At 40.9% G+C, this 20,713-nt stretch overlaps 1 protein-coding gene across 2 annotated transcripts in view; it reads left to right on the top strand.

The window, feature by feature from the left end:
* Positions 1 to 20,713, top strand: part of lingo2 (leucine rich repeat and Ig domain containing 2) — a 536,443-nt gene that overhangs the window by 79,923 nt on the left and 435,807 nt on the right. For both annotated transcript variants that reach the window (XR_013792916.1, XM_079557276.1), the window contains exon 2: positions 8,317 to 8,385. The gene's annotated coding sequence lies outside the window, so the exon portion shown is untranslated. The remainder of the gene's footprint in view (positions 1 to 8,316; positions 8,386 to 20,713) is intronic.

Genomic DNA, 20,713 nt, shown 5'->3' with positions numbered 1-20,713 from the left:
ATATGTATTATTACTTACTTTCCATCAAAATGCAAGACCTGGTGGCCAATTTTGCACATTTTATAACTTTTGTAAAACATTAAGACTTCCAGACTATCACTTTAATGTCATATGAGTAGAAAATATCAGAAAGCTTTTTTTCCATCGCTTTTTTTGTTGCATTTTTGTCACTTTGTCGTTTGCTCTTTTGGCACATTTTTGTCGCTCTTTTGTTGCGTTTTCATCCTCGTTTACGTAGCATTTCCATTTTTTTATTTTTTTATTTTATTGATTCAAATATCAACAATATAAAATCATACATTTTAACCTGGCTCAATTATTTACATTTTGTCATTGAACATTTTTAAGCATCAAGTCCCTTATTTTTATATGAAAACATGAAATTTCAGAGAACTTGCAATACACATTCTTTTCATATTAATGGCAATAATCTACAGCAAAGTCCCCCTATATTCACCTGCCGTGTCTCGTCTTAAAATATATTGTATCACATTTTACACACATAAGATTAGAAGGAGTTTGTTTCCCCTTGAAAAGATTATGGATGTCTTGTCTAAACTCTGTCTAGTTCTGAATAAATTTGTGAAAAAATGTCTGTTTTTTGGGGTTCAAAGCTCAATAAATCAGACTGGAAACCAGATGTTGAAAATCCTTGTGACTAACCTTCAAAATATTGTTCAGTTATGCAGAGAGTGGAAAGTTTGGTGTCTGTTGGAGCTACTTTAAGTGCAGATGCTGTCGCCTCAATGTGAGACAAAAGCATTTGAGGAAAAGAACAAAAGAATTGTTCCACCTCCAAAAACATACATAAATCGTATAGTGCCTTTAATAGAAATCATAAGGATACAGGTCAGCAACATCATAACAACTGCACTTACTGTGTATGAGAAGGATCAGACTGACTTGCACCAGTGCAACCGAGGAAAATCAATTGGTCTCAGCGTGGAGCCCTGAGGACTTTTTTTCATTCTATTTTCTGTCACCCCTCCCTGGCTGTATATACAGTCTGTAAGTCGCCATGGCACTGCTGTCATGATTTGAGGACACTCACCTCTGATCGGGGAGAGTGGACGTGGCTTTATTTTGCTCCGTGTGACAGGCGACACATGCGATCGCTCACGTCTGTGACGGCCCACTCCTCTGTGGCTCCAGGGCTCATTAAACGCCGGGGACAGGCCAAGGCTGAGCCGGGCACTTACACACACTCCCTTTTTTTAGACCAGCAAAGTGACATAGATCGTATCTCTATTGTTCACATCACAACTTGGATTTGACTGCAATTAATCTGGCAGCTGTATTATACAGTACCTTCAAAGTCGAAAACACATATTTTTATTTTTACAGTAATGTTCCCTTGTCAAAAACATACCAGAAGTAGTATTTAGCTTCATTTATGCAGCGCTCCTATCTTTTCCTTGATTTTGTTTTGTTATACATGCCTATGTCACGGGACTTCTATGTAGCCACCATCTTGGAAACCTCTGGCTGGTGTCCTACATCATACTATTCATCTCCACTGACTGACTCAAGATAAGCAGAGCTGACACTTAAAGAAAACTTCAAACTGAAACCATATAAACTTCCTGGAGAGTTACTGATAGCACTTCAAAGCAGCAAAGCCTGTTCTGGAGAACATTTGTGGACATTAGCTACAGCTGATACATTCCTCTCCTGAACCACACTCCAAACATCTGGCCTCGGATAAAACATGTCACAGATCAGAGCTGAGCAGTTTCTCAGAGGCTTCATAGATGTGAGCTGCAGATGTGTTTAATGTGCTGAGGCTAAATGCTAACAATGCTAACAACTTGAGCAGCTTAAACGCTGACTCAGACTGAGCCTCTGTTAACATGACAAACTGTAAAACTCACAGAGAAAGGTTTCCTGTTTCCTCTTCCGTGTGTTACTTTAGTCTGAGGAGTGAAAGCTGATCTTTGGTAAATCCCGCTGCAGCTGGACTGACAGCGCTGCTTCATCTTTGCCTTGTAAACATAACCACACGCTGGTTTGTTCACATAAACATGTGCTCTCTGGGGCCGTCTTTTTTGCAGTTCTTGAGAAATGATTACAGTTACGTACAAAACGCTACTGTCAATCAGCTGTCCTTCATTTTCATCCCGAGTGGAGATATTGCTACATGTTGTAGTACAACATCATTCCACTTTGGTCTTCAACATGACGGCCTTCACTCTGCGTGGCGTCATTGGAAACGTATGGATGTATGGAAATATTAAAATATTCTCAGATGTCCACAATGCTTTACTAAATACAATTTCTTTTGGAATCAGCTCTCTACTTACTTACAAAATAAACACAAATGTAAAAAGATGTACACAAGAATTACTACAGATGACCAATGCAAAGTACTACTTTTTTATTCTCCAAGTTGCCACTTTTCTGTAATGTATTTGACTCACACTGATATGTTTCATCATGTAAGCCTATTTTTTAATTTTATTGTGCAAATGTATAATGTAATGTTGTGACCCGAGGATGACTAGTGCATAACGTATTGGATGCGTTCTGCGCTATTAGTGTGCTAGCATGCCATTAACTGAAAACGTTTAAAAAAAACGTAAATTTTCCTAATTTACACCTCAGATATGCACAATTTGTCGACTTTAAATGACATTAACTAGATAATGGTTTGGTTTTAAATTCCACAAAACTACTACATCTTCCAACGCGGTCCTTTCGCCTCCTCGTCTTCGTGTTGCCGTAGCGCTGGCTCGCCGGCTCTTTGGTGGAGTTTCATTTGGAGATGTGCAGACCTCAGCACACAGCGGATTTCCGTCTCATCCCTCTCCGCGGCGTTCCGACCTCACCTCAATCCGTCTCCCAAAGCCTTCCCGGGATGGAGCCTTTCTTCTCATTAGACACACTACACGGAAATGCCGGCTTAGCTGCCTGTCATTTGGACCACCGGCAGCTTGTGTGTATTTGACTGGGGCCAATTTAGTAAGCCCGGAAATGTGGAGGTCAGGGAGAGACTCTCGTGGCATATAAAGTAGCGTTGGGAAACATAAATGAATGGACGATGGGATGTTTGGCTCTTTCACATGGATACTCAAATCGCTGCCTCATTTTTGTATCGACCCACATTAACTGAGCACATTTTCTCCAGTTCGGGCATTACCCAAATCTAAAAGATTACTTACAAACAAAACCAAGACATAAATGAGGATGAAAATACAACAAAAAAGATGTCCAAAAAGCAACAAAAAGGCATCTAAAAGTGACAAAAACGCAAAAGAAAAGTGATAATAACCAGTGGAAAAGCATGAAAAATTTGACAGAAGAGTGACGACAATGCAAGTAAAAAGTAATTACTGTATAGCTACAGCTCCTTTTGTGTCCCTTCTATATTGTTATTGAATAAATTGTTTGCTGCCTACTGTGTAATGTTTTATATTGTGTGGCCAAATATATATATATGGTCAATTAAACAGCTAATCTACTAGCTGCTATTGCTAACGTTAATGTGCGTTTTAAGACCCAGGCTGTATCCGAATGTCCACACTATTCCCTAACCCCTCATTCACTACATAGGCCCGCACTATATAGTCGACTATATAGTCACTGATTCTGTTGGCGATTCGGACACAAGCCACTACTTTATCCGCGCTGCGTGACGTCACGCGCGCTGCGGCGTGCAGATATGTTTTTTTAATTTTTTTATCTGAATTTATTTATTGTTACAAACGTTTATTTTATGAAACAGAACGACTGTTTTGGCACTTTTACAGGCGTTACTATCATCACAAAAAAAAACAAAAAAAAACCACTCCAGCGTTAGCTCAGAGACGCCGAAAGTAGGTCACAGTCAGGTGTCCGAAGCGCCAGCAGATTGAGCCACTACATCTGCTAAAAGTTCGCGAAACTCCGGGAATAAAGTATTTCTGCGATAAAGACCAACCAGACTCATGAGACAGTGGAATATTTATGGATAAATACGAGACAGATACGCTTTTACTTCACATGGATTTTACGTGAATGGCTTGGATTATTCGAGAGGACGCTGTCTGTCATTTAACAGCGCAAGCTAAAGGTAAGCAGCTAACGTTAGCATCTTTTCACCGTGACCGGTTATATTTTGGTCGTTTATTTGTGAGAAATACAAACACACGACTGAAACAGCTGATTTCATTCAGTCGTGTTGTTTAGTTCAAAGACCTGTCGCTGTCAGGCTCTTCTCCGACTCTCGCAATGCATTGTGGTCTATTTTGACCCGTTTAGTGACCATCGATGCTAACTACTTTTCGAGATGCATTGTGGGAAATTTCGAGTGCACTACTTTTTTCTCTCTGGACATTCGGAGACCCCTACAAAATGGCGTGAGCACTATATAGGGAACAGTGTGGACATTCGGATACAGCCCCAGAGAGTCCTTAGTTCGGCCTAATGCTGAGCACAATTAATAAGCCTGGCCACTTTCCTGTGCTTCTGATCGCTGGCTTGGAATATTTTATCCCCAAAACGAGAGATTGTCTGCGATTTTGTATCTGCTGTCATTCAAAATCTGCCCTTTTCACCCAGAGCTAAAAGTGCCCAGATGTTGATATATTTCCCAGTGGATAAAGCAACATATGGAGAATGCTAACATAATGCTAACGCTATCATCGTGCTACATGCTAAACACTAGCTTTGAGGACCCGTTATTCTGTGTTTTTTTTTTCTTCACTTCTACTGGACAATCTGCTTAATTTTTTTAACACCAGAATGAGACAAGACATTCACATGGACCTGATTTGGACTTGAGTGCTAAATATGTTTATAGTCTGCCAGGAAATGTCTAAAAATAGCCTAGTGATTCCCATACAAATGCTGTACCCGATTTAAATTGACTGTTCCATCCCCCATACAAATGAATAGGGAAGACAGCTGCAATGTCCTTTACACAGCATTTATATAATGTCTGTGGTTTCTTTATCATTAACATAGTAAAAGATGTTTAGGGGCCACTGGATGTGTATCCAACCCAACAAAAAGCAGAAACTTAACCGAACTTGAGCTCAGAGGACACTTTTGAACGCTAATTTGTATTTAAAGTAAAATCTCAAAAAAGGTTGATACATTCATTAATGATTTCTAGCTTGTCTTTGACCTAAATCTGGTCGATGGGTTGACAACAGCTGAAAGCATCTGGATCGCTCATAATTTGCGATGCTTGGTGGCTAATGCTAACGGCTATAGGAAAAATACATTGAGCAGGCAAACAAACTCCCAGATTAGCTTACTTCCTAACTGTCTGCATACGTTAGGATCGAACGCCACTTCACCTATTTATTTCTGTCGGTATATACTGTAATTAACGGAGATTGCTAGCATGATGCTACACGCTAACGCTAGCTACTACTGCGTTTTGTTCGCTTCTACTGAACAATCTCCTGTGAAAAAAATATCCATTTGGACTCGATTTAGACTTGACTTTACTTGTGTGTGATGAATACATTTATATTCTGCCAGAAAATGGCTAAATAGAGTGAAAAATTGTGATTCCCAAAAGCTACTTCCTTCCCCCTCGGCAAGGCCACGCCCCCTTTTATGACACATTGCCGTCTGTATCGATTGCCAGTGTAGGACAATGACTACTTCCTGTCAGCATTTTCAAACAAAATAAAACAATAATAGTAACAAGATTAAAAAACAAACTTAAAATAAACATGAAGCTGGGCATTCTTCAAGAAATTAGCGTTAATTAGGCAGCATCAAACTACCAACTGAAACCCATCTGTTTTACAAAGTTATGCGCAGACCGTGAGGGGACATAAGGCCAGAGAGACTGAGCGACGTGAAGAGGATTGAGGAGAAGAAAAAAGAAGAGAGACGGAGAGAAAGTGAGTGATGACCCACCTGCAAAATCCTTCAGTGTTGATGATCGTCTCTCAGGCCTCACGTCTGTCTTGAACGCAGTCATTAAAATGTGGATAGAAGTCTGCTCGCTCATTTGTGCTGGCTCATGCCTCCCGGGCTGTAGCGTGCCGAGATCTCATTAAAAAAAAAAAAAAAAGAAAGGGAAAAAAACACTGCAGTCAGAAATGCTGAAGACGCACAGAATGGCCGCTCGTTTATTATTATTATTTTATTTCTTTACGTGGCTGTATGGATATTCCTCAAGCCATGTCTGCCTGAGTGGAAGAGACAGCGCGCGATGCAAAAGGGAACAGAGAAGCTCAAAGTGGGATGGGAGCGAGTTCCGACTTTGTTTGGTTTGTGGATAATTTGAACTTCAAAACAAATGATGAGTAATAAAAAGGTGAAGATGGTTCTTTCGTATATTCAAAGGGGAAATGAAATTGTATCATTTTCAAAGCTGTTGGGCTGGGGTCCTATTGGGTGCATTGGAGGTATGTTGTTCCCAAAGTGCCTCTAGAAATGAGTTTAAGTTCTCATTCATTCCATGAGGTAGCCTTTCTTTTTTCAGTATGGTCCTTTTGTGGAAAGCGATAGAGATGTACAGTATGTTTTTGATTACGGAACAACATTATAAGGTGGTTAAAAGGTTTTCATTTTTGCATGAAATATGGCGTCTTTAAAGGTCCATTATGGAACTTCTAATGTGAAAAATAGTTAATATATGGTTCACTCCAGGCAACTGGTAAATTTCCTACCTCCCACTTTGAAAAGTGCCTTGGAACGCTGGTCGAATTGCAATTTGTAAACTTGGAGCTGTCCAGAGAGCTCCGAGTTTAATTACGAGATGAAGGTTGCAGTGTAGCTAATGATAAAACGGTAACAAAAAGTGAGAGTTACTTTTGGTCACAGCCTTCAATATAGCATTATGTCATTTTGAAATATATCGGGTGTAGAGAAACACATATAGCGTTCATATTGTATTAGCTAACTTTTGTTTGCATATGACTTTATTCAGCTGGAACGCACTCAGGTCCAACTTCTAACAACAATTTTGTTTTTAAAAGTAGGATATAATCCAAACGTATATTGTGCGCAGTTAGCAAGATGGCTTCTCAAAGAAGTTTTCCAAATCCTATAGCCATTAGCATTAGCCATCAAAATTACAAGAAAGCAGATAAAATTAATCCATAAAACATCAACATAACAATATATGAATTATAGTAAAAAGCAAGAGTGCAGATAAGACACTTTCAGTGGTCATAGGAATGGGTAAAAAGAACTGTTTTCAGCCTGGATTTGAACATTGTCAGAGTTGAGGCCTGTCTCACATCCTCATGAAGTCCTGACTCAAGGAATCACCAGGAGGCCCCTCCCTGAAGTTCTCAGGGCCCGAGATGGTTCATACGGCTCGAACATGTCAGAGATGTACTTTGGTGCTAAACCATGAAAAGACTTGTACACAAAGTCTATTCTCTGTGCGACAGGGCGGCACGGTAGCGCAGCGGTTAGCGCCTCCGCTTCACAGCTAGAAGGTCCCGGGTTCGATTCCCACCAGGACGGGCCCATTCTGTGTGGAGTTTGCATGTTCTCCCCGGGTCTGCGTAGGTTTCCTATGTGTACTCCGTTTACCCCTACCACTAAAAACATGTGCAATAGGTGAATCCTCCAGCCAGGTGATTCTGACCACCAGCCTGGCTCCACATCATGGAGATGGGTCCCCGGGACCCACTGCCGTCGACCACTGCTCCTTATGGGTTGCCCCAGCGGCATCGAAGGATGGGTTAAATGCAGAGGACAAATTTCCCTACGGGGACAATAAAGTATACAAACAAACAAGCCAGTGAGCCAGACCGAAGCACTGGACTAATATGGCCGTATTTCCTATTTCTAGACCTTTGGGGGAATTTACATGTAAAAGTAGTTTAAAAAACACCTATGCTGCTCTGTTCTGTTTTGTTTTGCCAGTGTTTTTATATTTTATGTAATTTCTCTTGTGTTTTTATGTAGTACTTCGGTCTGCCAAGTGTTGTTGTAAAGTACTGTAGAAATAAACTTTGATTGAATGATTTTCTGTCATGTGTAATCATATGTAACCTCCCATTGTGTGATGTTGTGGAACAGTCAGACCAGCCTCATGCGGAGCTACATATTTTGTGCCAAAATGTCAGCAGTTGTTTCGATTTATTGGATGTAAATTATATATATCTAGAGTAGGATTTCATTTCATCATTTCCTTTGACAAACCCAAAGGTCTCTATTGTTGCTTTCTCTATCCATCCCTCTACGTTGCATGCAGTGCTTGTGTCCTTTGGCAGGAAACTCAACATGACTTCCGTGTGTCTGGGTGAATCAATGGACAAGCTTCTGTCCAAAAATGACATGTGACTCTTCATTTTATAGTTTGGATGACACGAGCTCCTTTGACAACTTGAAACATCTTTCCTTTTTCTGTTGTTCCAGATCGTTGTGGTCACGAATCCCCTGCTCCCAGCACCAAGCTGACATGCACCTGCCGGCTGCTCCTGCATGGTGAGTTAACCGCTCGAATTTCCAGTTTTTGCATGAGTAAATGCTTCCATGGGGCACAGCAGCGGTTACCACTTTTCATGCGTGACTTGTACCAAAGGTTGTTTTTTTTTTTTCCTGGATTGCCTGGATGGTTGGGCTCAAACAGGGAAACAATGCTAAGTAGTGCAAGAAACCGCAAATCCCTTGTGATGTTTGCTACACTGGTTGCTTTACTACGTTCATCTTGTACTAAAGGAAGTAGTTAGTGTTTTGTTGAGTCAAAGCCAGACTGTGAAATTTCATATTCCATGTTGCTACGTTACGAACACAACTAAATTGTTGTAAAATGGCTCAATACACAAAGTCTTGCATGTTTCCCATGTATGGTAAGGTATACTTTATTGTCCCTGTCGGGACATTTGTCCTCTGCATTTGACCTTTCCTTTGATGCTGCTGGGGCAGTAGGTGAGGGCAGTGCTGTGCCTGGGGACCCATCTTCAGATGTGGGGCCAGGCTGATGGTCAGAATGACCCGGCTGGAAGATTCACCTATTGTACATGTTTTTGTTGTAGGGGAAATCAGGGTACCCGGAGGAAACCTTATGCAGGCACGGGGGAGAACATGCAAACTCCACACAGAAAGGCCCCGTCCTGGTGGGAATCGAACTTGAGTTCTTACCGCTGCTCTCAATTTTCAACGACAACATTGTTGACATGTTTTGAAACAAAGCGTGTATTGATTGCTTTTTATCGCATGTGCATTTCAACAGCCTAGTTCTCAGATTGAAGACTTTATCAGGGTGTTTCTCAGCCGTCTTTGGACCGATTGCAACCATTAACCACAACCGCTCTGCTTTGTTAAACACGCTCCAAAGAGAGAGAGATAAATGTTGGGTTTTTCAGCTGTTCGCTATGCAACACCACGCCCCCTCGGACAAAAAAAAAAAGAGAAAAGAAATGAAATGTCCAGATCATGACTTTTCACATTTTGTGCAGTTCTGTTCATCACAGAGCTACCAAAACTACACATAAGGTGTATTAGAGTTTCGTAATAATAATTAAAAAAAAAGCATTAATGATTTTTTTCGTTTTCGCCATTTTTTATTTATTTTTTTGCACTCACTGTGTTAAACTAACCAAGGATCAGCAAATTGACCTTTTCTATATGACCGATTCAAGGTTCCGAATCAATATCAATGGCAAGGAATCAACCTGACGATCACTGGTCCTGGGAAAGGGTAAAAAAATGTCATGATTGAAAAGATCTTGCATATGGATTGGAATTTGTACCCATGTTGCCAGCTTGGAATCAAATCGAGTGTTACAAAAGATATAATGGTATATCCATAACCCAAATGAGCACATCAAGGGACAGTATTATGAAGTTATTCTCTTACTGGATCCTTCGAGGTGCTCTCCAGATTCTATATTGTGCATACCTTTTTGTTTCATGTTTGTGGATTTTTATTCGTCCTGTTTTCTTCATATGCAAAAAAAAGCCATCATGGTTCTTGGGGTTGTCAAGCCAACACTTTGGATCTCAATTGCCGTGAACCAAACCAGACCGACCTGTTTTTATCTGGAGAAGCGTCCCCATATGCAGTTCCCGCGGTTACCCGGCAACACTGGTCACAGGCTGGTGTCAGAATATGCAAAATCTACAAAAAGCATAGATTGTTTTTTTTCCCCGAGATGGCAGCCTGCAGGTGCAGAGAAAGCGCACGAGGGTGAGTCCGTGGGTGGCTTTCCAAAATAGTCCAGGCACTACTTGCTGTTTTCTTCCGTCCCGCCTGAGAGGAGTGTTCGGAAATAACACTGCCGCAAACATTGCCCAGGCATTTTAGGTGAGACTGTCGTTCCGCGTCAACATCAGTGTGCGATGTCGGTTGGTCTCTGGCTGTCTCTGACTTTCTGAAGTCACAAATAGCTTTAGTTACCGCTTAACCTCTTAACGCCCGCCTTAATCGAGCACGTTTTTCTCCAGCCCTACCCAAATCTAAAAGCTTCTCAACTGGAGCTTACAGCCTATAATGTAACGCCTCATTTGAAAGCTAAGGGCGTGTTATCATTCCGCTTTTATTGCTATTTTTTGTTGCTTTTTTCAAGAAGCTTTGAGATTTGGGTAAAGTCAATCCGGAGAAGATGTGCTCGGTTAAGATGGCGGTTAGGAGGTGTGCAGTTCTGATGTGCAAAGGTTGGCCATTCCACAACTTAATCACAGAGAGGGCTCAATCTCCTCTAGTTTTGCACTAGGTCCTGGGACCAACCAGGAGGAACTGGTCAGAAGACCGTAGGGCTCTGGTCGGGATGATGCTGAAAAAGTTCAACTAAATAAGAGGAGGCCAAGTCCTTTCAAGCTTTTAAAAACAATCAGTAATACTTTAAAGCAGTACTAAGTAACTTATTTACCTTAATAAATCCTTTTCGTAGTCCCTGTGGGGGTAATACAAGTGTTTATGGAATGATTGGAGGGTCTTTCATCTCCCCCTGGTGTCTCTGGCCAGAAAACCATGTTTGCAACTTGACTGCCCCCGGTGCGGAGAAAGCAATACACACTAATGTACTCACGAAGAAGAAGCTAACATGCTAACGGGCAAAGCTAACTGCGGGCTAGCGTCATTTTAAACAGTATTTACAGCCAAGTTTGAGTGAAAAAAAATATTTCAATTGTATAATTGGATGCACAGTAACCCTCTCTCCCTTCGCCTTTCCTGTCAGCGTAGTATTTACTCTCCAAGACAATTAATAAATTAAAAAATCGTAACTTGCCACTACACCTGCAGTTGCGCTTATGGCCTCTAGGGGGAAAAGTTACTTAGTACTGCTTTAAAATGAATTCTAAAATACGCAGGGAGCCAGTGCAAAGATTTAACAATTGGTGTGATGTGGTCACCGCGTTTTGAACTCCCTGTAGTCGTCTGATTTGGGAATGGTCCATACCGGCAAACAGGGCGTTTGGATCTTGGGGGTAACTGAATCTTCTTATCACTTCTGCCTTCTTGTGCTAAATGATCACTTTACTGTACTAAGTCATTTGGATTTTGGATCTGTTCTTTGCAAAACAAAGGCTAATCTGGAAAACCACAGAAACATGAAATGCAAGGTATTTATCTTATGCTTGTTGGTGCTTTCTGGTGACGTTGAAAGTTTTCCGGGACCAGTCAATCTTTTTCTTACAATAATCGAGCCGTGAAGTTACAAAGGCATGAATGGCCTTCTCAAAATGCACTCTTGGAATGTAGGGTTTCGCTTTGCTTAGAACCTTCAAATAATAAAAAGTAGATTCAAGAACAGCAATAATTTGTTTGTCGAGTTTAAAATCATGGTCAACAATAACGCCAAGATAGAGAATAATTTCAGTTTTAGCTTTGTTTAAGCTCGGAAAGTTATTTAGCACCCACTGCTGTATTTCCTTTAGGCAGTCCAATAAAGATTTCACAGAGCTCTCGGATTTCAGTGGCAGGTAGATTAAAACATCATCTGAATAGCAGCATAAAGACCGTGCACGAATAGAAATAAAATCAGGACCAGGATCTTGATGAATTTGTGAATTTACCAACACTAAACTTTAATAAAAAAAAATAAAAAAAAAGCCTCATCATAAATAGTCACATAGTAAATCAACGGCTCAGCGTGAACTGTCTTAAAGTTTCATGGATATCCCTCAGGTTCGGTTACTGAAGACGAGTACATGCAAATCTGTGTCCTCTCCGCGTTAGTGGTACAAGTAGACTCAGCAAAATGGCCGCCCCTCTCGTGCTGCTCTGAGCGCGCCTGTGTGCTCGTTCCCACCCGAGGGCCTACATGCACTGTCATTAGGCTTATTCCATGTACCGCAGTGCTCCACACGATAAGACCAGAGCCAAATCCGCATTTACACACATTTACATACGGCACCGGCCCGGTTTGAGGCAAGGACACCCAGCGCGCTCATGCAAGACGCCGGCTATTAGTAAAAAAAAATCTTTGCTTAATTAACTGCGACTACACTGTGCGCTAAGTTTCTGTGATTTGCACCACAGCTGATCAAAGGTGCGTGAAGGAAAGCCAAAATTGGCAATGGCAGAATTGAGCAATGTCTCACACTAATCCAAGTGGTCCTTCCATGTGATGACTGAGGTGGCTAAGTGGTTAGAACTCCTGCCTCATAGAAAAGCTTGGCATTGACATTGACGTCCATAAACAGGACAATACAGTAAAAGTAGTTTTTCCGTTCACTGTGAAGGCTTATTAGATATAAAGATATAACTGACTGAAGAAATACAGTTCCAGTTATTCTGGTAGTTAAGTTTAAAACAATAACAAGAATATTAAGATAAAGTTGCTGTTTTTGTTCATGGGACTTTGTATAGTTTGGACCTGGAAGTCGCTTGATTTTCATGTGAGATGTCATACTGAACAACCCAATAGGGGTTATTCCTGTGCAAGGAATGCTGCTAACTCCCAAGGTTGACGACTGTTTCTGCCTGTGTTTTTAGAGTTGGCTGCATCTTACTGAAATTGATAAATATCTTAACAGTACGTGACAGAAAACAAGCTGACAACATATTAAAACTTTATAAACTAAAGAGGAGAGGCAGAGTGCTCGCTGGATTGCCATAGTAGGAAGGAAAGTAAATGCTAAGGTAGCAAACACTTACAAATGATCAGGTGCTCTTCAAACTCGTTGGGCCAAACAGTTTTAGAAACAAAAGAGGACGAGTAGAGGCACTCTGACTTTGCAGAAAATCATATTTATTGCGTGACCAAAGTGTTTTGACTCAATGGAGTCTTCCACCACTGCAGCAATGTGGTTCGGACAGACTTGTTCATGGATTTTTTTCAATAAAAAAAAGTATACAAATGTCATGGATTAAGGAACTAAACAAACATTTAAAGAAAGACTTGCTGAACATAAGTATGCTACAAGGACCCAAAATGTACTTTACCCAATGGCAAAATATTAGAAATAAGCAGGCCACAGCCGCCATGATCCACTAAGAGCTCGTGTTATCGCAGTCATTCCCACAATAACATGGGTGGAGACAGATTACAACGCCTCAAAGCCATGACATACAGGTCTTAACAAGGAAATAGAATTTTCCTCTAATTTCCAGGGCCCCGTTTTCTTCAACACCTTTTGTGTAATGTGTTGTTTTCTTATGTTACGTGATTCTACTGTATACATGCCTTTCAGTCATGTGACTATTGTTGTTATGGCGGACATTTTGAATAATAAGTAGAATTATGCAGTACTACAACATTTAACAATATCTCTACTAATAATATCTCGGGAAGAAAATGAAAGACAGTGATCGACAGTGACATTTTTATTTACTCGTAATCATTGCTCAGGAAAAAAACAGTAAAAATACGGCCCCAGAAATGCACATTTATGTGAAGAAACCAGGGAGTCTGTTTAAACTGTTGAAGATGTTTGCATGCTACCAGTTAGCATTTAGCTTTAACAGCTCAGCTCTGACCTCTCCAAGAGAAAGCCCTGAACCACAAACATCTGGCCTTGGATACAACATGTGACAAAGGTCAGAGGTCAGAGCTGAGCTGTTACTGTGGTATTTCCTTAGCGTTCATACCTGTGAACCTGTGTTTATTGTGTTGAAGCCATTGACAGTTGATTGATTGACAGTTGCTAACCGGTAACATGCTAGCGTCTTGTTGACATGACAAACTGTAAAAATGACAGAGAAAGGTTTTCTGTTTTCTCTTTGATGTGTTCATTTAGTCTTCAGAGTGAAGCAGATCTTTAGTAAATCCTGCTGTAGCTCGACAGACAGAGCTGCTACGTCTGTCTAGAACTCTTTTCTAAACGCAGACTTTGGCGCTGACGAGGGGCACTGGCGTTGTTTGTACGCAAGATACCAACTTTGTCTTGAGCAGCGCTGTTGTTGCGCCAGGCGGAAGATCAGCCGTGTTTTAGTAATGAATAGGACCACCATCTGAACTAATTTCTTTCTTATTTTATGTCGAAATGCGGACAGGAATATTAACATTCCGTGTGCAGAGCTGATTCAAATTATGCATTTGGATGGAAAACTGCAGTAACACAAACTAAAGAGCCATTTTCTGCATATTCACTTTGCATATTCGACATAGAAATGGGCAAATTGAGTGCTGGCTTGAGGAAGGTGTGACATTTCCAAACAGTGTGACCTCCACCTAATGACATCACAAGGCGGAACAAGGCATTTTGATTTCGTGGACATCATAATTATGCCAGATTACTCGAACACAGGTGAAGAAACACAAAATGTACGGCCTGCTGTTTCTTATGCGGCTGTGCTTTTTTTTTTGATGATCTCAACAGTAAGTTTCTGTAATTTTCACTACAGCAAATCAAAGGTGGGATGGAAGTGCTGGCAGGTACGGTATTTAAAAAAAAAAAAAGGGGGGGGGGATAGTTGATAGCTGTGGGAAAAGTGACAAAATGGAAACAGACTTCGGTGCTATAGGGCTGCAGTTAATGCTATTGTGATGGCAGTAAAAATGATCTACGCCCGCCATAGCTTTTAGCACAGCTTGTACGCCTTCAAACACCGATCAAATGCTGAGCTCGAGACGGCAAATGGAAGGAGAAAGTGCAATTTAGCCCCCAACCCTTGAAGTAAATCTTATGTGAAGTTTTTCTTGCGTCTTACAGTCTTTTTTTTTTAAAAGGCACTTTGATGTGAAATAACGTTATTCTGTTGTGTCTGTTGCGTTTGGCTGTTAAAAAGTTCCAAATGCAAAAAAAAACAAAAACTAATGATCCCGTCTATCTTTGTGGCCTATTTCAGTCAACTATGGGAGTCAGTATAGAACACGGTATAGAACATCAGAGACTATATTCGGCACTGGTGGGTTTCACTCTCAAAACACCAGCCCTCACTCTGATATACACTGTACGTCACATTTCGCTGTTCGCTGCATGTTGGTCTTCATCAGTTAAATTTCAAAAATTTACCTTGATGAGACCATTCTTATATTTATGCCTAATTACAAGCACGGAAAGACTTTAAAGTGCATATGACACATTAGACACAGTCTTTGCTAAAACATACAGTAGTTAGCACAATTATATTACAATTCTTGATAAACATTTTACTCAGTTGACTATTTTGTGATGTTTATACTGTAGTTTCACTTCCTTACTCGACACTGACAGGCAGTGACATAGATAGAGGCAAACAATTTTAAACTGTTGCCGTGCCAACCATGTTTTGTCAATGGGAAATGAGTCAAAATGCAATGGGGCTTTGTCTCTATCTATGTCACTTCCGGTCAGTAGCTTAAAAAAATCAAATAAAGATAACTTTTCTGTCCAACATTTCTTTAATAAAGGGAGACTAGACAGAGTTTAAAAATGTTAAAATTATGTATTTTCACCCCCTACATGCAATAGCACTGTCCTAATGTGTAGAGTGAGCTCAGACCTGTTCACCACAACTGCCTCTAAAATCCTGCATTGTCACTCGAAAAGCAGGTCTGAAGTGCACGTCATGCAAGGCAAGGCAACTTTATTTATACCAGCATCATTTATTTAGGGGATGTATTTCATTTTCAAAGGTATATTTCAGATGCTTTGTATTTTCCTACATGTTAATTTATTTTCGTGGGGATGGGAGGCCTGTGTGATCATTTCAACACTTCAAAGACAATAGGAATTTGATTTATTTTGGAAAATGATTCGTGCCTTAACAACACCTGCAAGTAAAAGGAAACTGAAAAAGTGTCTGCGCCGCTCAAGTAAAGTGTGATTAATATCAATTAATATATTATTTATTGATTGATTGATTGATTGGTTGATTGGTTGGTTGGTTGGTTGATTTATTTATCAAGGATGATACAATCAACATTAGGGATGCACCGATACCAGTATCGGATATCGGGCCGATACCACACGCTTGTACTCATACTCGTACTCATTCATGAGGTCCCGATACCAGAAACCGATACCATTTGATGTGCAGCCAGGCAGCGCACCTACGAGGCGCACCTCTCAGCTGAGGAGAGAAGAAGCAACAAACTGGAGAATTCTTTAGTGGAAATACAATAATCCACATAGAGCTGACTTTACTACAGACTGCGCTCTGTAAATCAGAGTCTGTGCTGGATTTAACCAGAGCTAATGTTGTTAGTGCTGCAGCATCTGCAGTGTTTACCAGTCTAACGTTGCTAACTCGCGGCTAGTAGCAGTTTTGGCCATTCTGACGCCATTTTATGCCCAGGGGTTTATTCATCTGAAAAACTAACCCAGCAACTAAAAAGTCCTCAGAAAATCCAAAATGAAGAGATACAGCATGTTTATATTGAGCGAAAATGAGCTGCAGCAAAACAATGAAAACACTGTAGCTACTCGCTAAGTTGCTACAAAACACACGAGAAAATCCACATGGAGCTGAAGTAAAGACGAAAAGAGACCATTTAAGTAACATCTCAATACTATTGTTAAATAAAAATACATAAATGAATAAAGCACAGGCATTGGGGAGCTTTTGGACATGGGCTTTTCTGTCTATGATGGGCAGTGCAATAAAAATTTTAAATTATATTGAATGAAAATAAAATAAATTATAAATGGCATCAGCACAATTCTAATATAACTGCTCTTAAATGTGTCGCCTACTTTACTTAAGGAAAAGTACATGAGTAAATTAACTATTACAAACCAATCTGCTGTGGAAAAAAGTAAGAATGTTGAAGAAAATGCCTTGTACTCGTAACGGTATTCGTTATCGGTGAGTACTTAAATCAAAGTACTTGTACTCGTATCGTTTTTATAAAAAGTGGTATTGGTGCATCCCTAATCAACATGTTTGCAGCTGATGCGATTCATGAAGATCTTTTAGCTACTAACTATTAGACGGTAATGTTGGTTAATTCAAAGGCTAAAATGGCCATTTTTACACTAAAACAAAAATATTCTTTCATTATTGCACCATTTGAATTCCCTTCACAAAACAACAAAACAAAGCAGCAGATTATTGTTTCAGCTCAATCTGCCTCTAAAGGCCATTCGTGCCTATTGCATTCTGTTCAGGGCCTGTAAAAGACATAAGAAACAGTACGACCACATGGCTAATTATAATCCATAAAGTGCGTGCCTACGAGAGCGAGCTCATCCCCGCTGTTAGATTGGATTCTGCCTGAGTATCTGGCTTCCCTGAAAAAGCTAATGACAGCACTGCAAAGGAAACAAGGAACTTTTCTCTGCCATTTATACATTCACGGCCGTCATTTGGGGGATCCGATTCAATCAATGAATCCAATCCAAATCGTTGAACTCAAAAGATCTGGATTAACAATACCACATATTGGGCAGCCCTATTTATTACCAAATACATATACTACCCATACTAGCATAAGCATGTCCTCAAACAGACACAGGAATGATGTGTGTATAGGTGTTTTAATTCTAATCTTTAGTCATACCTGTTTTTAAACTTTTGTGTATGCAATTGTCTGCATCCCCCACCCCAGTTGTGCAGGGTGCTGTAACTCCACAGTCTCACAAAAAGTCATTACCTACAGTTCCCATACTTCCTTGTTCAGGTGGACTGAAATGAGTTTTGGGCACAAACAAAAGGCAGCAGAGATTTCCACAAACCTGTCTGAGAATGTAATCCCGTCGAAGGAAACAAGTTTTTTATCAAAGTGGATTTGGAGTGCCTGTACAGAACGCTACTCAAGACACAAGACAAAACCTCTGCCAGCTGGATTTGGCTTAAGAGTAGGCGAGACTTACCCGCAGCTGCGTGGAAAGTGTGTGTTTTCACTCAGAGAATGGGCCATTGTTGTACTGCATAGCGTTGTGGATACATATCCACATGAAGATTCCTCTCTGAGCAGTTTTGTATGGTTCCAAACAGCATTGTGGTGTGTGGTGAGCACAGTTGGAAGGCATTGGGTTTAGATGAGGCCGTTATATATGGACTTTTTCTGTGTCATCTCGGTCCCTGGGCGGTCGCCCGTTGCTAGAGGCTGCCTCAGGGGCGCTGAAAGTTGCCTCAAAGCAAAGAAATAATTTCAAGAATATCTTAACCTTACAATCTTCTATGCTGGAAAAACATATTAAAAAATCTGTGAAGTTCCAACAGCAATCGAAAAAAGGTGGTTTGTATAAATGACTTTGAACTAATGTCACTAAAGAAGAGGATTGGACCAAGCTTTTTTACAAGACCCCATGCACAGAGCCTGTGGACATACTGACACCCAACGGTGCTCCAGTTTTACTATAATACATTATGGGGAGCATTTGTCTATACATTTGACTATTCTAGCTTATGTACACAGCCACGTCTATGTTGCTAGGATCCTGCAGTTAGGTTAACCCAGTTGGTTAAAGTGAGTCAAAATATTGACTTTAAAATGGAATCATGTAGTTTATCGAGGTTTACTTGTCAGGAGTGATCAATCGGATGTAGAGAAAGTGTTGTATTTGTTTATATGGTCTGGACAGAGTAAAAGAAGAACAAAGTAAATTGCTTACCTTAATATATCCTTTTCGTAGTCCCTCTGGGGGTAATACAAGTGTTAATGGGATGATTGACCTTTTGAGATAATACTTTACATGCACATCCAATGGCCACTAAACATCATCTCATAATACGTTGATGCTTTAAAGGGGCGTGATGCAAGTTGTTAACACAAGTTCACAATTTTAGCTAACAACGATTTCAATGGCGCTAGCCGTTGTCATTACGATTCAAGTTTGGTTGCAGTAATGCATAACTAAACATTATTTGCAAATTGCTGTGAAGCACAAAAGGAAATGTTGTTTCTTTCAATGTGTTCGTGTTTGTCCACAGATTCAAGCACTGACACAGCTATCTTTTGTTTCACACTAATACTTTTTTGCTCATGAACAACACACATCGGTCTAAGATACTTCCGAAATGATGAAATAAGCAAATGTGCATTTCTTTTTACGTGGAACAGCATGTAATATTGAGAAGGATGCCAAATCACGCACCCCCAAAATGACAGACATAGCGGGACGTAGAAATAACCGCATTCATGCCGTCAAGTGGAATCACATTACTATACGTCGCCCTAATATGCTGTGTACCTAGTGCTCTGGCAAAGTCTCATGCAAGTAGGCACTTCCACTTGAAGGCGCGTCAGAAACCTGCCACTCCACATAAACGCACTGATTTGTCTATAAATTTTCTTCTCATCCCTTGGAGTCTGCTTGACTTTTATTCACTGACGCAGGTTTCCTATGTGCACCGGCAGCATTCTTGCCTCTTTGAACGTGCACTTTTTCAAACATTCACACCGGCGGCCCAGAAGGTGCAGCCGCGACATCTGAGGTTGCTTTGGAGAACTGAGCGACGGCATGAAAGGTGCGGCGTATACATCAGCCGCGCGCACCGGGGTTAAGGGCTTTACATTGCTGTGAAGTTGCAAGACACGGCAAAATGTAGGCGCCCCATGAAAAAAAAAAAAAAAAAAGATGCGGCGATGTGTTTACCGGTGCGCAGCGAGACGCGGTCATTGATGCTGCCGGAAAGGTGGAGGGGGGTGGGGGACGAGGAGCAGTTTTCCCTCTTTAGATCAGAAGTTAGGGTTACAATGGTGATGGGCCATGCAGCTGTTGCAAGAAAAGTCGTTCTGAAAGGTCTGTCGTTTTCAACTGGAGTGGAGACGAGGTCAGAATTGTGTGGTGGATGGCTATGTAGATGTCTTCATGGTTTGCAAACTTTTAGATTCAAAAAGCTATTTCTTCTTGCTAATTCTAAATTGTCTGCACACGAGCCACAATCGGTAATATTATACATTTCTACTGTGAATGTGTGAATGAAACCAGGACTAATCCAACACTAAATTTGGTCTGAAAATGGACATGGACTTAGCAGGAATAAAGCATGCCCAAACCGTGACAGCAACCAAGAACTGCCATGAGGAGGCTCTCTGGACAAAGTTCAAAAAGCTGGCATCTGTCAGAAGAGAAAAGGTATGTCCAGTCTTGACTGACAATTTCCACTGTGTCAGTGCCTATAAGGTATCTGTATAGGGCAGGTAAAAGCAAACTATATGATATAAAGGCCACACTGTTTTTTTTTTCCTTTTTTAAACTTCCTATTAGGAAGCTGAACTCCCTCCCTTCCCTGCCCTCCCTGTGCTTCAACCCATTACTCCCCACCCCCTACTCCACAACCAGGACGAGAGAATAAACTATTTGGATTCATTGTGAAACCCCCGTGAACTGCTACCTTAACGTGGTGGGGTTGTTTGAGTGCCCGAATGATCCGAGGAGCTATGTTGTCTGGGGCTTTATGCCCCTGGTAGGGTCTCCCATGGCAAACAGGTCCGAGGTGACGGGTCAGACGAAGAGCAGTTCAGAAGACCCCTATGGACGTGACACATTCAAG

Source organism: Gobius niger (assembly GCF_951799975.1).
Source record: "Gobius niger genome assembly, chromosome: 5".
NCBI lineage: Eukaryota > Metazoa > Chordata > Actinopteri > Gobiiformes > Gobiidae > Gobius > Gobius niger.
This window is presented reverse-complemented; position numbering and strand designations above follow the sequence as displayed.